At 45.6% G+C, this 13,801-nt stretch overlaps 1 protein-coding gene across 4 annotated transcripts in view; it reads right to left on the bottom strand.

The window, feature by feature from the left end:
* LOC120953974 (Kv channel-interacting protein 1) overlaps positions 1-11,561 on the bottom strand; it is a 30,121-nt gene extending 18,560 nt beyond the window's left edge. Inside the window, exons 1-2 of one of the 4 annotated variants that reach the window (XM_040374442.2) lie at positions 11,331-11,561; positions 9,668-9,870 (exon numbers count right to left, since the gene is read on the bottom strand). The gene's annotated coding sequence lies outside the window, so the exon portion shown is untranslated. The remainder of the gene's footprint in view (positions 1-9,667; positions 9,871-11,330) is intronic. The other 3 variants (XM_040374441.2, XM_040374439.2, XM_040374438.2) reach the window with 3 other exon arrangements.
* Positions 11,562-13,801: the final 2,240 nt, after the last annotated feature.

Genomic DNA, 13,801 nt, shown 5'->3' on the forward strand with positions numbered 1-13,801 from the left:
CAGTGGTCGAATCGATGCGTTTTATGATGGTACTATTTACGATGGTGGTGGAAGTTAGTGTAGCATGGCGATTTCAATACAATTAACCGATGGCGTTTGGCCATCGGGAGAAGTGTTGCGAACAGATGGAAATCGTAATAAAGATTTATCTATAAAAGCAAATCGGTCGGTTAGAATATCAATGCTGCCGCTGTTTATGGGTCGCAGAGAGCTGGATTTGTAAAAGGGACGCAAAATCATAGGAAGCCATTTTTGAGGAGCATTTTATTGCTTGTGATTAGGTAAAAATTTAGAAAATTGAAAGTAACAGAATAATGACAAATTTATTTGAGTAAATACTGAGCCAACGGGACCCTTTATTAATCATTATTCAAAAAGTAAGAAGCAATTCGATAGTTTAAAAACTATTCTTAACAAAAAAGACGTTGTTTTATTCTTTACTATTAAAGCCATTTTTTCCTTCAAGATGTTACATGATCCATAACCGTAAGATTGCTGAACGACTATAAATCTATAAAGCTTTAACTAACGACTATTTGATTCAACTAAACACATTTTGTTTGCGGTATTGCATATCTTTAGGCGCTATCTGTGCCTGTGTGGTAAATGGCACTTCAAGAACCCAGAGCGAAAGGACTGAGAATTGTTTGAAAAGTCATGTTTTATCAGCAAACAGAACAGCCATGTAGATGCAAGTGATATGTGTTTATGGTGCGGAGGCGATTAAGACAACAAATTAATAAATCATAAACATTGGTTTTCCTTTCATCTTGACAGGCGAAACGGTTTGGCGAAATGGATAGATAAACCATCAAGAGACTTAATTCGTAGATGCGCCCGGACAAAGCTCAATTGTGCTTTCTTCATACAGTCCCTTACCATGTATATATACATACACACACACATACACATGCCCGGAAGGGTCAAAGGCAAGAGCAAGCGGCGAGTTAGTTGCAAATCTGTTTATTTGCGCCCTGAGAGTTCCGCCCCATCTTCGAGGGCCCCTCGCTACCGACAGTAGAACTATAAGATACTACTAAAAAGGCTGAACGTACAAAGGATACATCGAAATGCTTTCTACGGGAGTGCTCTGCTTTAACCCTGCTGCACGATAGCCGCCGACAGAACGATAGTGTTGTTAACCCAAATAGCAACGTCACGAGAGGGCACAACACAACGTAGGGATGATAGTTTGGATAATGCCGTCGTATCTCGTACATGTTATTCTCATCCAGGTCAGTGCCTTTCGGTGATTGGTGTTTGCTTCCGGGCTGGCATGTAACATCCGCTCTCCAACACTCGCAAGCACACGGAACACACCCTCGGTCGAAAGGACGAGGAGGAGAGGATTCCATTCTTTGGTGGACATTGTTGTGCACGGTGGTTGACTGGAACGAGCAAGCGAAGAAAGCACTCGGAAATGAAGCAAATATTGCAACCGAACCACCGCTGGACGGAAGGACGGAATTATCACAATGTAACGTGCTGGGTTAGAAAGCAACCGAGCGGCAGACGATTTATGATTGACCACGGTGGTGCACCGGTGGGCACCGGCTCTAGCTGGTGCAGTAAAATGGCAGGAAATGAAGTGCCGAAAGCGAACGAGTCCCCGATGCCTCGTATGAAGGTTGGCCAGTCGACTGACGTGAACGTTGCCTTGGTAGAAACCCGAACAAGAGTGATATCTGTTGCTCGGCAGGTTTGCCCATGTGTGGGGTGTTTGTTTCCCCCTTTTGTGTAGTATTCGATTTCGTATTGCTTTACTATTTGATAGGTTGTTGCGCTTGGCACTCGCTATCGATACGACGGAGGAGGCATCCGGAGGATACTTTCGTTCGTCGCGTGATTCGAATGTTGGAACCGAGGAGCCATGGAAGCGAACGGAACACTAACGAGTTTCTTGCGCTTCGTTTGCAACCGGTGCCGCTGTATCGGTGGTGGTCGTGCAAATAGAGATATCTTGGAGCAATGAATCGAGTTCCATCGAGTAGGTACAGGTGTATCGGCAAGCAGTGCCGAAGCAGGTAGCAGGCACCGAATGAAATGTAAACATCATTACCTGCTCGTGTGTCTTGCAGTTTACTTTTTGTGGTGTAGATTAATGTGATCGCGTTTTCAATTATATAAGAGTGTAGGCACAAAAAATAACTACCGAAAAAGTAACGTTACTAAAGCTTGCTTCAGATAGAATTGGAACATAGACAATTGCCTGTATGTCAGTTATTTATTATTGAAATTAAGATCTTTTTTTATGCAAATGTAGCGTTTTCTTCATACTTTTAAGGAAAAATACGGATAAAACTATTCTTCACGGTTTCGAAGGAATTCTCGAATTTTTCCTGTAACACGGCTCATTAGGCGGCGCACATCTTCTTCGTCCATCGTTTTAGCTATTTTATTCCACCAGGTCGTCATCTGATTGATGTCTTTGACAACCTTTCCCTTTGCCTTGAGTCTCCTCTTCATGATTGCCCAGTATTTCTCAATAGGGCGGAACTGGGGGCAGTTGTGTGGGTTAAGGTTTTTCGGAACAAACTGGACCCCTTTCTCTGCATACCATTCTCGAACGACTTTACTGTAATGACAGCTTGCCAAATCTGGCCAAAACATTACGGGATGGTCGTGGGATCGAATGAATGGCAAAATTCGTTTTTGGAGACACTCTTTTTGATATAGTTCCGACGTCATTGTCTTGTTTGTATCGAAAACTTTCGTTTTTTTGCCACAGCTACAAATGCCCTGCCAAATCATAAATTTTCTTGAAAATTTGGATTCCCCTTTATCGTCTTCAAAATCTTACTACGTAGATTCTGGTCGACAGTTCCACTCCGACGATTGGCTTGAGGCTTCCGAATCGTCGTTAATGTTTCCTTATACCGTTTGATAACGCGCCATACGGTATTTCTGGGAAATTTCAGCTTTTTAGCTAGCCTAGATGCAGACCACAAAGGATTTTCCAAATAACTGTGCACAATTTTTTCCCATCTTTCGGCTTCCATGTTGATTGTTTACTAATTACAGTCGATTTGCGGAATGTCAAAAATACATACGTCAAGCTGACAAAATGCCCGACACGTTGACACTAAGAACATCCAAATCCGTCTACCAGGAGCGCCACAATATGTGCAAAAGTTTGTTCCAATTCTAAATGAAGCAAGCTTTAAGCAATCAAACGTCTTTTTAATCATGAACTTGCTTTATAATATTGAATATTTTGTGTTGAATTTACTCAAAGAAACTACAGGAGAAAACACGTAGCTAATGAAGCTGCTACATAAAGTGGATCTCTTCATATTGTATGCAAAACACTTTGAAGGCTTCACTAAGAGCGTCAACTAACGAAGACGTTATGCCGCGCAGGTTGCATACCCCTCTACGGTCATAAGTTTGCTATGATAATATGCAATCTGCACGACACCGTAGCGCCGTAATGTATGCAATTTGAAACAGTAAACGACGTTGTTATGGGTATGACGCAAGTTAATTTGTTCTGTCTTGAAAAGGGCACTTTTACATGGCTATTTTATCTGTTTTTTTACTCAGCTTGTGAAAACAAGCCCACAACGAAAGCTTTGATCGCGTGCCTGATTCAATTTAGACACGCTAAACCAGTTGTTATTATCATTTTATGTTGCTTAAATTCGTTGCGATTCTCGCATCACTTACCAATCAGATCGATATTGAGTGTTATTAGATTAAAAAAATGAATATTTTTTCACACTCCTCTTAACATCCACTCACGGTCAATGGGCAGCATTCGATAACGGCGGTAGGAAGCCTGAGTAACAAGGAAGATAGAAGAATCTTCTCGTCAGTTTATGACGTCAATCACTTAGAATATTCCATTAAGCTACCTTGAATGAGCCTTCGAGCCGTGGCGCTTCCCGGGACCCATTTTGCAGACGGTTTTCCATTTGACTTATCATCCCCTTGCCCGTCGTGCGTTATACCGTCGTGCCCTGCCTCATATGTGGCCCGTTTCACATACACCCATTTGCGGGCTCATTGTTTATGGGGGTTCGGCTCGCGCGTCCCTTGCGCGCTGATGTCCCGCACGGAAAATCGACCCCCGCAATGAACCCCGGGGGAAAATATTTTCCACGTTTTTTGTCTTCCATTTTTTGTTCTCTTTCTGTTACTTTACCACATTACCCAACCGCCAAGCTGTTCTGTCTTTTGCCCTTTGTATCCGTGCTTCGTCCCACGCCCTCGTCGGGATAGGTGGATCCCCTTTCGCTCGTAGCGTCGGGATTGATAACGGTTGATTGGATCGTTTCGGTGCGTATCGGCAGGTTTTTATGAGAAGCAAATAAATTGAATCGTTAAAAGGTCACATGGTTACCCGAAGCGACGGCCACCGCAGACTCGGTTCGGGTTCATGGCAATGGCGCTGAAGAAGCTGAAGCCGTAACAAAGCGGCAATGCTTGGAAGGTTCATTACGCGGGGCGGCTCCTGGGTACTTTCGAGCGGCGAGGATGGCAGATCCTTCAGTATGCAAGGGGGAGGGATAAAATATTAGTTTGGGAAAATGTTCCCGGCAGGGCTGGATGGAAGAGGGTGAGAAATTAATCCCGGAAAAGTCCGGTTAAGTATCCCGTTAAAGCGTCCAGGGAGCGATGTAACACTATATTGATTTGAAGTAGGATTTATTCCGAACAAAACAATCCGTCAGGAAGAATAAGTTTTCATGGCATGAATGATGTTTGGGTAGGATTATTTAATGCAATACAGATATAAATTCAATGGAGCAAACAAAAGACAAGAACACAGATGCAGTCTTAAGAAAGTAACAATGCCGTGCAATATGCATACATTTAGGCGTTTTATGAAACAAGATCATATTTGTTACTAAGGTTTTACAACTTATACTGTACCATCGCCTTAAAACTATGTATCGTGTGAGATTCGTTTAAAAATTGTTAACCGTTATTGATCGTTTCTACGAAGAATGCCATTAAAGGTTTTTTTTTATTGGAGCAATAAATCACTTTTTTTTATTACACTTGACCATTACGGTTGAAAGGTACAATCATAGCTATGGCTTATAGTATGCGCAGAGATAAATCAATTTTGTTCATAATTCATATGGTACCGCGTACAACTCATAGACACACACACACACACATAAAATGCGTTCTCATCGATCCAGAAGGAGCGAGCCTCAAGAAAACCGAACGGTACGCATGGTCTGTGGTAACGCTTTGTGACATTTACAACGTTACACCATCGTCATACGACCAGCAATTGCAATTTGCCGTTCTCTCGCCAATGATAATAAAGAAACAAAAAAGAAAAAAAGAAAACAAACACACACACACTCACACAAACAGTGCTACTCTAATCGATACAATACGGGAAGCGGAACGGAACGGCCTTAAGAAGCTGGAAGCGAGCTGGAACACCGTGCAGGCACCGCAAGATCTTGCTGACGCTTAAAAACCAACACGGCACCAGCGTGTTGGGTGGCAGAGATTTTATCAACCCACCGGTTCCCCCTGCCAACTCGCGCGCAAAGCACACATTCCCCGGGCGTGGGAATGAACCCGGCAAAACAGGAGACAGATTGTCTCGAAAAACAACGCCATTTATCAGCAAGCGGCACATGGCACCGACACGTCCATACTAGACAGGGCACACCGCCCACCATGTACCGCCACCCTTCATCTCACCCCTCTCCCCACGCAACGATTCCACGATGTCGCGTATGAACTGTTACATTTCCAGACACACTCCCCTTCCGCTTACCGCTCGTCGCGCTATATTGGGCGCGATAAGATAATCGCACTATTGGCCTAGATGAGGTGCCATGATGCTTCCGACGGTTGGATTGGCTAGCAAACCGAGCTAGCAACGTTATTCCTACAGCAAACGGGGCAAAGACACAAACGCAACAGCATATTGTTTGGCAGGCGCAACCGCAACGTTTTGTGCCGGAAAAGCTTTCGGCTTTGCGAAATGAAGGGTGTACTATTTGGGAAGAGGAGTTGTTTCATTTGTGTGTGTGTGTGTCTCCTTTTGTGGCATTTTTTTGGAACCATTTCAGCGAAGAATTGAATCGTTCTGTTTGTGTGACCTACCGCTCACCAAAAAAGGGACCGTTGTTGCTGCTGCTGGAGGTGGTGGTGGTTAAATAATAAAGTTTCCCACCCCGGAACCATCCCATCTAGCTGTGCCGACGTCTGTGCCCTCGGACTGTGTCGGTTCGTCCGTTTTGTGCTGGAAAGCAAGCGTGTGTGTCTGTGGTTGTTTGGTCCAGCTGCATCAAACACACCAACCGCCGACGGGAGGGACGTGTTGCTTTGCAGCGGGTCGAAGAATTATTTGCCCTGCGTAGTACGCTGATGGCGAGCTGTTAGGCAAGCAACAGCGTCTTGCACGACGCACGAGACGAATTTGTTGCGTTCGAGCATAATAAGAGCTTCGCCCAAACCGTAACGAGATGAAACTGGCTAACGAAGGCAAACGGGAAACAAATTTCCTTCTTTGCCTCACGTGCGGAAAATGGAAGCACGCAGTCTTTAGGTGTGCTCTCACAACAACCTCTGTGTGTGTGTGTGTGTTCTGCCGTCATCACAACCGGAAACGCTCGCGTTCATTGCTCGCAGGCATGCCGGGGCAGGTGGATGGATTCCACACCATTGGGCCCATCCACCGACGACACTGTAGTCGTAAAGAAAAGAAAAGTAAAGAGAGAGAGAGAGAAAAAAACGAATGCTCCAAAGGTGACAATTGATTATGGCGTTCCGAGGTGCGGTAGCGGTTCGTAAGCGGTAGGTTATGAAACGATCATAAACACCCAGGTTTTGCCGGCTTTTGGTGCGGGAGTGCGTTGTATCCCGGGGGTTCTGTGGAGCAGCAGAGGTGCTACGTTTTTTAATTTAATTTTTACCATTCTCTCTATTCTCGGACCTTCGGGGTGGGGAACCCGACGTGCGAAGGCTCGAGCTCGTTGAGCATAATGATGGTTTGAAGTGCATGATGCGCTGGATAGTGGAGCAGGGTAAAGGAGGTCAAAAATAGATTCTCTTTGGAAGTGATTACGTAGGGCAAAGTAACTAGTTTAACGCGCTGGAAATGAGCTTGCAAGAACAGTGTCGGTATTATGTGTATCGTTATTGTTCGTAAGGATGTTATAGAGTAGTTTTAGATGATGAAAAGCATAAGCTTTTGATAGGATAGGGCATTTTAAAATAATAAATGTACAATTTCGTTTGAGCAGCATACAGCTCAATTTAAATAAACAAAAAATTGGAACTCCATTTCGAAACACATTCGTTGTGAAATACTCATTTATGTTAAGCTCTACGAATGCCAATAGAAAATTGATCCAAAGCTTAACAAAAGCAACTCTCTGACAGCGATTTGAATTGTTTTATTTAAAAAAATCTTCTATGATTTCTAATGCAATCAACAAGAAAAAGAGCATCATAAAAGCGCACTTTGACATGCACGACACTACATTCCAGCAAGCTCGTGGAAGAGGGGAGGGAAACAAAATAGAAATATTCAGCACACCACACACACACCTACACCCCCCCCCCCCCCCTTTGTTTGCTTTGACAAAAAAATTCGTTTTAAAAATTGTTCGTGCCATTCCTCGCTATCGTGCTGACTATTTTCCACTATTTTCCACAGCGTGATTTAATGATGTGCCCATTATCTAACGATCATTAACTACGCCACTGCAACACCGTCCACGGCACGAACAGTGGAATTTTACATTTTAACATTCAACCTGCCCAGCGCAAATCACAGAACGTGGCAAAAGGGAACGTCCACGGAGCGGAATCGGAAACAGTTGTACCAACGGAAGCAGGCAGCAGAGGGAGAAGTACAGCTTAATTTCCCTCGCTGGCCCGTTCAAAAAAGGCTGGGAACCAAATAACGGTTGAGAGGGTAAGGGAGGAAAAGGCCAGAATGAGCGTATTGCCATTCTTTTTCGAGGGTGAAACTGTTCATTGTAATCGCTCGAGAGTACTTCAAAATCGAATTAGTGGCAGAGTGGCCCCCCTCCTATTGGGATTTATGGTGACTTTCGCCGAAGCGGCGGCGATGATGATGAGAAATGGTAAAATAAAGCACCATAAGGATAGTTTGTTTTTGCTACATTTTCTTTATTCTTTTTGCTTCAATGATGCTTTCACTCAGAGAAGGGATTTTGCATGAAAGCGTGTTTCCCGATTGTGTGTGTGTGTGTGTGTGAGTTGAAAAGAAAAATCCATCTCACCCGATCGATGTGCCCTCGTGCTCAGTTGTAAAACGGCGACGATGTGCAAAGCAGGGAAGACAATTTCTTGCCACTGTCTCTGGCTCTTGTTCGTCTGCCGTTCGTGTGCGAAGTTTCTTACATCCCTTGGGAAGTTGCTAGCCAATATCACCACCAACCCCACCACCACCACCACCACCACCACTCGTAACAGCAGCAGCAGCAACAACAAAAAAGCACTCTTGAGCGTTCCCTTCTCAAAAAAGGGAAGACACACTCTCACACACAAACACGCACAAGCAATCGCACGGACAGCCCCTAGGCGTTTGTGGGTGGATCTGAACTGATAACGGGATGGCACCAATACACGCGTTACGCGAGACGCGTACCAACACACCGAGCATGTCTGTGTGTGTGTGTGTGTGCGTGTAACATCAGGCGCATCCTCCACGCGCGCGTTCGGAACTCGGAAGGAAGCTATACCGTCGGGGCGCGTCGTTACCAACATCATCGTAACGGGTCGCAAGCAGAGACACGCCAAGAAGACGGCGAGATGATTACATTTCACCCCATGGTGAGAGTTTCCGAGCTGGATATGAATGATAAAAAAGAGAGAGAGAGAGAGTGTGTGTATGAGAGAGAGAGGGAGAGAGAGAGAGAGCGCGCGCGTTCAGTCTCATGACGGATGGAAGGAAAACCCATGCCCTATCTAGGAGACGAACGGTTTGGCGAAACAAATCCCCGTCGAACGTCGTATGTGCAAATTGTGGGAGAGTGGGATCCAACATGGGAGAACACCTCTCTGCTTGCGTGGGTGTGGGTGGGTCGTAAAATGGATAAAAATCTACACTTGAGCTATGATTAGTTTCATTGCTTTTCAAGTTGGTTTTTTTGCTGCTGCATAGTTTCGAAATAAATACAATTGGAATAAATAATGTACGTTACTTGCCATTATGGCTCATCAAAACATATGTATATGACGCTGTAAGTTAAAGCAGTACATGTCATAGTGTGAGCTCGATGTAGCAACCGCACGTTGGTGCGTTATACTTGTGCCCGTGGGAACTTTAAACTACGCGAAAAAAAGAAAACTCCGGCACAGTCCACAGGTAGTGTGGCTTTAGTGAGTTCTTGCTTTCTCTCTTTCTCTCTCTCTCTCTCTCTCTCTCTCTCTCTCTCTCTCTCTCTGTATCCTCTCTCGCTATCCCTTTCTCTTTTCACCTCCTCAAACACACACACACACACTCATGTGTGCAATCCGTGGTACTAACGATACGACTTTCATACATGCTTCAGCCGTGCCATCTATTTATAGATAGCTGACTGTAACCGCACACGGGCACACGGGACCTTCGGTGCATCCTTGAACGTGTGAGCTTTTCACCATCACCACCCTATGCACACACACACACACAGGGGTTAGGGATGGGTTAAAGTATCACCCTATTGGATTGACTTACCTCGCTTATCGGTGTAACCTCTGGCTGACGATGCTGACGAACACGGCGCTGGAAAGGAGCGGTCGGAACGGGTGGGTTTTTTAGCCCGCGCTAGGACTGCAGTTCTATAGGCAGCTCCTGAAACACCTCCCACCTTGCACCAAACCCAAACCACTAACAGAACACACTCTGGGAAGGGGACTTTCACGCACCTGAACTGTACACTGCAAGGCAGAGGTAAAATTAAACACGCGAACGGAAACTTTTGAACGGAAGCAATGGCGCACGGTGATGGAAGTGAAGGACACGATAAAAGGGGGGGGGGGGGGGTTAGTTTGCTTTCCTTTTATGAAACTTTATCCAAATTAAAGCTCGTGCTGCTGTCTGGCCGTTGGTTCACTTGTGTATTGCACCCGTTCCCATCGTCACACACGAAGAAATCATACCGTTTTTCACCAATTTTCACCCCAAAAACGAACAAACTAATTTCCTTTTCCACATTTCACTCCACATCCTTAGGCTAAGATACGTGTGTACGATAAGCTGGCGGAAGGAAAGCAAACTCCCCTTTTTCCCCCTTTTTAGCGCGATATCAAGCCGTTACAGGGGAACGGCGGAACCGTGTCCCAGTTGACAGCGACGCCACGCGTTTGCTGCTGACTACATTCTTTTTTACGATGCTGATATCGCTCTCGACCCTCCTTGGCACAGGTAGGAGTAGCTTTCCCATTTTGGCTACGGTTGCTAGTAATGGTAAGCCGATAAGACTGAAAAGCGATGAAGCTCGGGTCAAGCCTCGGGAAAAAGGGACGGGTGCTGTAAGGGTGTCTTCTGGGAGGAGTTTCTTCAGGGACAAGGTTGAGTACTATTACTGTCCTCCATCTCCCCTTTTAGAGAGAGCGTTTAGAGTGGGTGGGTTAGTGTGTCTTTGTGTGTGCACGTGTATGTAGGGGTATAATTGAATGGTTCGAGTTTTGAATTCAGTTTTCTATTTAACTAAACTCGCACTTTCTTTATAAAAGATCACTTTATGAACTGGACATCTGCTTAAAAATGAAGAAACTTGTGCCCAAACTCCCTCCTCCAAAATTTGAACGCAAAAAGTGTATAATCTGCTTGTCTTGTCCACCCTAGTTAACCTGTCAGCCGTGTGTCTTTCGAGTTCTTTGGGGGATTTGTGACGGGATTAAAATTTGCAGCCGTACCCAGCACCGTCCCATTCCTGGGACCCTCCTGGGTGAAGTCAACCGACGCACAGCACAGCACGAATGATAACGCACACAACTTTCACACTTTCAAATACACACACATAGACAGCTGGTAGAATCGGACACCTTTCTGCCTGGACACACTGCCTGGAGTGGGAATTTTCCATGCACTAGGGCGCGCTTGAACGAATGTTCCCCACTCCCCCTCCTCGCGCTAACGTGCCAAACGAGTACGAACGTTAAGGTCGTTTCCTGCTAAACTGGCGTAGAGGAAAACGGCCACACTCAGACGCGTTTTACAGCCGTGCGTACCTAATTCCCTAATTTCAGTGACCTAGAAGGGCTAGTTTCCGGGCGCTCCGACAGTTATTTTCAGCCGCCACGCCTGCTGTTCGGCGTGTTGGGAAAATGTTGTAGACCTGCGGCCGACAAGCACAATCGGGCAACGGTTTAAACCATTAGCAGGTTATACACACCTTTGCACTGGCTGGCAAACGGGTTCACTGTTTTCCGCTTTCTTCTCTTACTTCCCCCTGTTGCCCGCGACTCCCTTGCGCTCTCCACCTTCACTCCGCGCACAAGCTGTGCACCACGGTTTTGACGGGCCAGACGGCTGCGTTATGCGAACAGCTCCAACTCCGAACGCCTCCGATGGGTCGTTCTATCTCAGCGTCGATCCTGAAACTAAGCCTAACCGCGCGAAGCACACCATGAGCCCACCACTTGATGGAGCCGACTCGGCGAAAATCTGGAATCGCTGAGAGAGAGAGAGCGAGAGAGTGAAAGTGGGAGAGCGATTGAGTGAGCGAATTTGTTGCTCTGCTGCCGAAACGTCGCTCCCGACGGTTTGAGCTTTTGCACCGTGCATACGTTCACCGTGTACGGACAAACAAAGGTAAAATCACTTTTTTCCACGTGATAATGCGTGAGCGTGATAAAGAGAGCGGCCCGAGAGTGGCAAAGCACACACACACACTCCATTCTATTACATCCTCTCCGTTGAGATGAAATCTCTTTTTGCCACCTGGTGAAGCGTTATCATAAAGGAGCGCGTTAACTGTCCCATCGCTCCCTATCCACAGCCTTCCGTTGTCTTCCATTCGGAGCGTTTGCGTAGCGCACCAACACACTAAGCGGCACGCAAACTGCTCGAATGATGCTGCTGCTCAACGGGGGGGAAAAAGCATTGTTTTGATCGCCAAGCGTTTCGACAGACGTTGGCGTTGGGATGAATGTTTGTGTCGCGTGCGAATGGGGTGAGGGGTAGGCCGGGCCTGATTCATCTCACTCTCACGCTGCGAGTGAGGCTGCGAGTGAGTGAGTGTGGTGTGAGTGAAACCCGTTGCGTGATAAGAATGATGGACGGTGTGCTGGTGAGCCGGAATGCTCTGGACGTAGGGATATGGATTTGAATCGTTTTTTTTTGTGTGTGTTGCTTACTGCGTGCATTTGTTTTGCTTTTGCTGACCTCGACAGTTTGACGTATAGCTAGCTATTACGACCAGGAATCAGATAGAGCAGTGAGTGAAAACTGTAATAGGATTTTTTTTCTTGTTTATAATGAAATAAATGGATGTGCGATGGAAAGATTGTTTTGTAGATTTTAAATCACTGTTAAGAGATTAAATTTAAATGAAAAAGCATTTTAATATTGTCGAAACACTTTGATTGTACTATCCGCTTAAAGCGTACTGGGCGTCTCCATGGACTTTTACAAAATTATTGGGAGTCTCCATGCAACTATACAACAAAGCTATTGCTTCCACGCTCAAGAGATATCGATTGTAAAGCGCACGTTTTTCTTCTTTTCCTACAAAACTAGTCAAACCTAGAGCTTTGAATTGAAGAGCATCTTATAAAAACAAAAACTGCGATGGAGGCGCCTGGTATGTTTCGTTTTTGAAAAAGGTATTATTATTGCCATTTGTAATGAAAATATTCGAAAGGTACATACAACTTACTCCACTCGTATTTTTACTCACAAAAATAACAATTCCTGTTTCCTGCTGCCTTAAAGTTGTTGCTTTCCAGACTCACTCATCCTTACGATTCGCTCCGTTTTGCTTCAGTGCGCTCGCAGGATACAGGAATAGTCCTTTCCGCTTTCGGAGTGTGTGTGTGTATACCTGAGCGCTTCATTCAAGAGCAGCACAAGCATGTTGATTAATGATGGTCGGGCCCTTTGCTGTTCACACCATTGCACCGTGCCCGTTAAAAACAAACACATGCGAGCGTGTCCCTGCCGGAACGGTTTGTTTGCGCACATGTTTGTGCTTCTTTAAACTGTGCTAGCTGCGAAAGGAACCGTTTCGGAACGCCTTGCCGACGTTCCACAAGCAGGCTGTTGCGATCGTTTTTTTTTTTTTGGAAGCTTTAGTGAGCTTTTTTTGTGCGAGCAATGTGGCGATCCTTGCAGCTTCATTGTGCATTCAAAGCCCTACCGGGTTCCCATTATTTCCCTGTACGCACATCGGCAGCAAAGCCGGTGAGTTTGCCAAACTTTTTTTTAGCGATATGTCAAGCACATTATCCGGGGCCCGCCAAAGCACATCGACACAAATTAATCCTCAGCATGACGCGCGTACAAGCAAGCACCCATAATCATAAACTGTGCCGTTACATCTTGTGGTGTGGTAATAAGCGGGGCTTCGTGAGAAGACGGCATGGTACTACCGTTGTGGCAGGAGCGTGCAGCAGCAAAATTGTACAACTTGGCTTGCCTTCATTCATTACCATTTCCGGAAAGCGGTGGCTCATTGCGACGTAAGCAATGTTATGAAAAGTTTAGACCTTTCTCCCTCTGTAAGTCGGTGTAAGAGCGTTGTGAGTTCTTCGGGGTGCGTTCGGTTTTTCCACTCCCGGTAGATGGTCGGGTAATGAAAAATTTACACCAAATGTAGCACAATCAGCGTGTAGAGAGTGTACCGGTGCTGGGCGATAAAATAAT

Source organism: Anopheles coluzzii, chromosome 2 (genome assembly GCF_943734685.1).
Source record: "Anopheles coluzzii chromosome 2, AcolN3, whole genome shotgun sequence".
Taxonomy (NCBI): Eukaryota; Metazoa; Arthropoda; class Insecta; order Diptera; family Culicidae; genus Anopheles; species Anopheles coluzzii.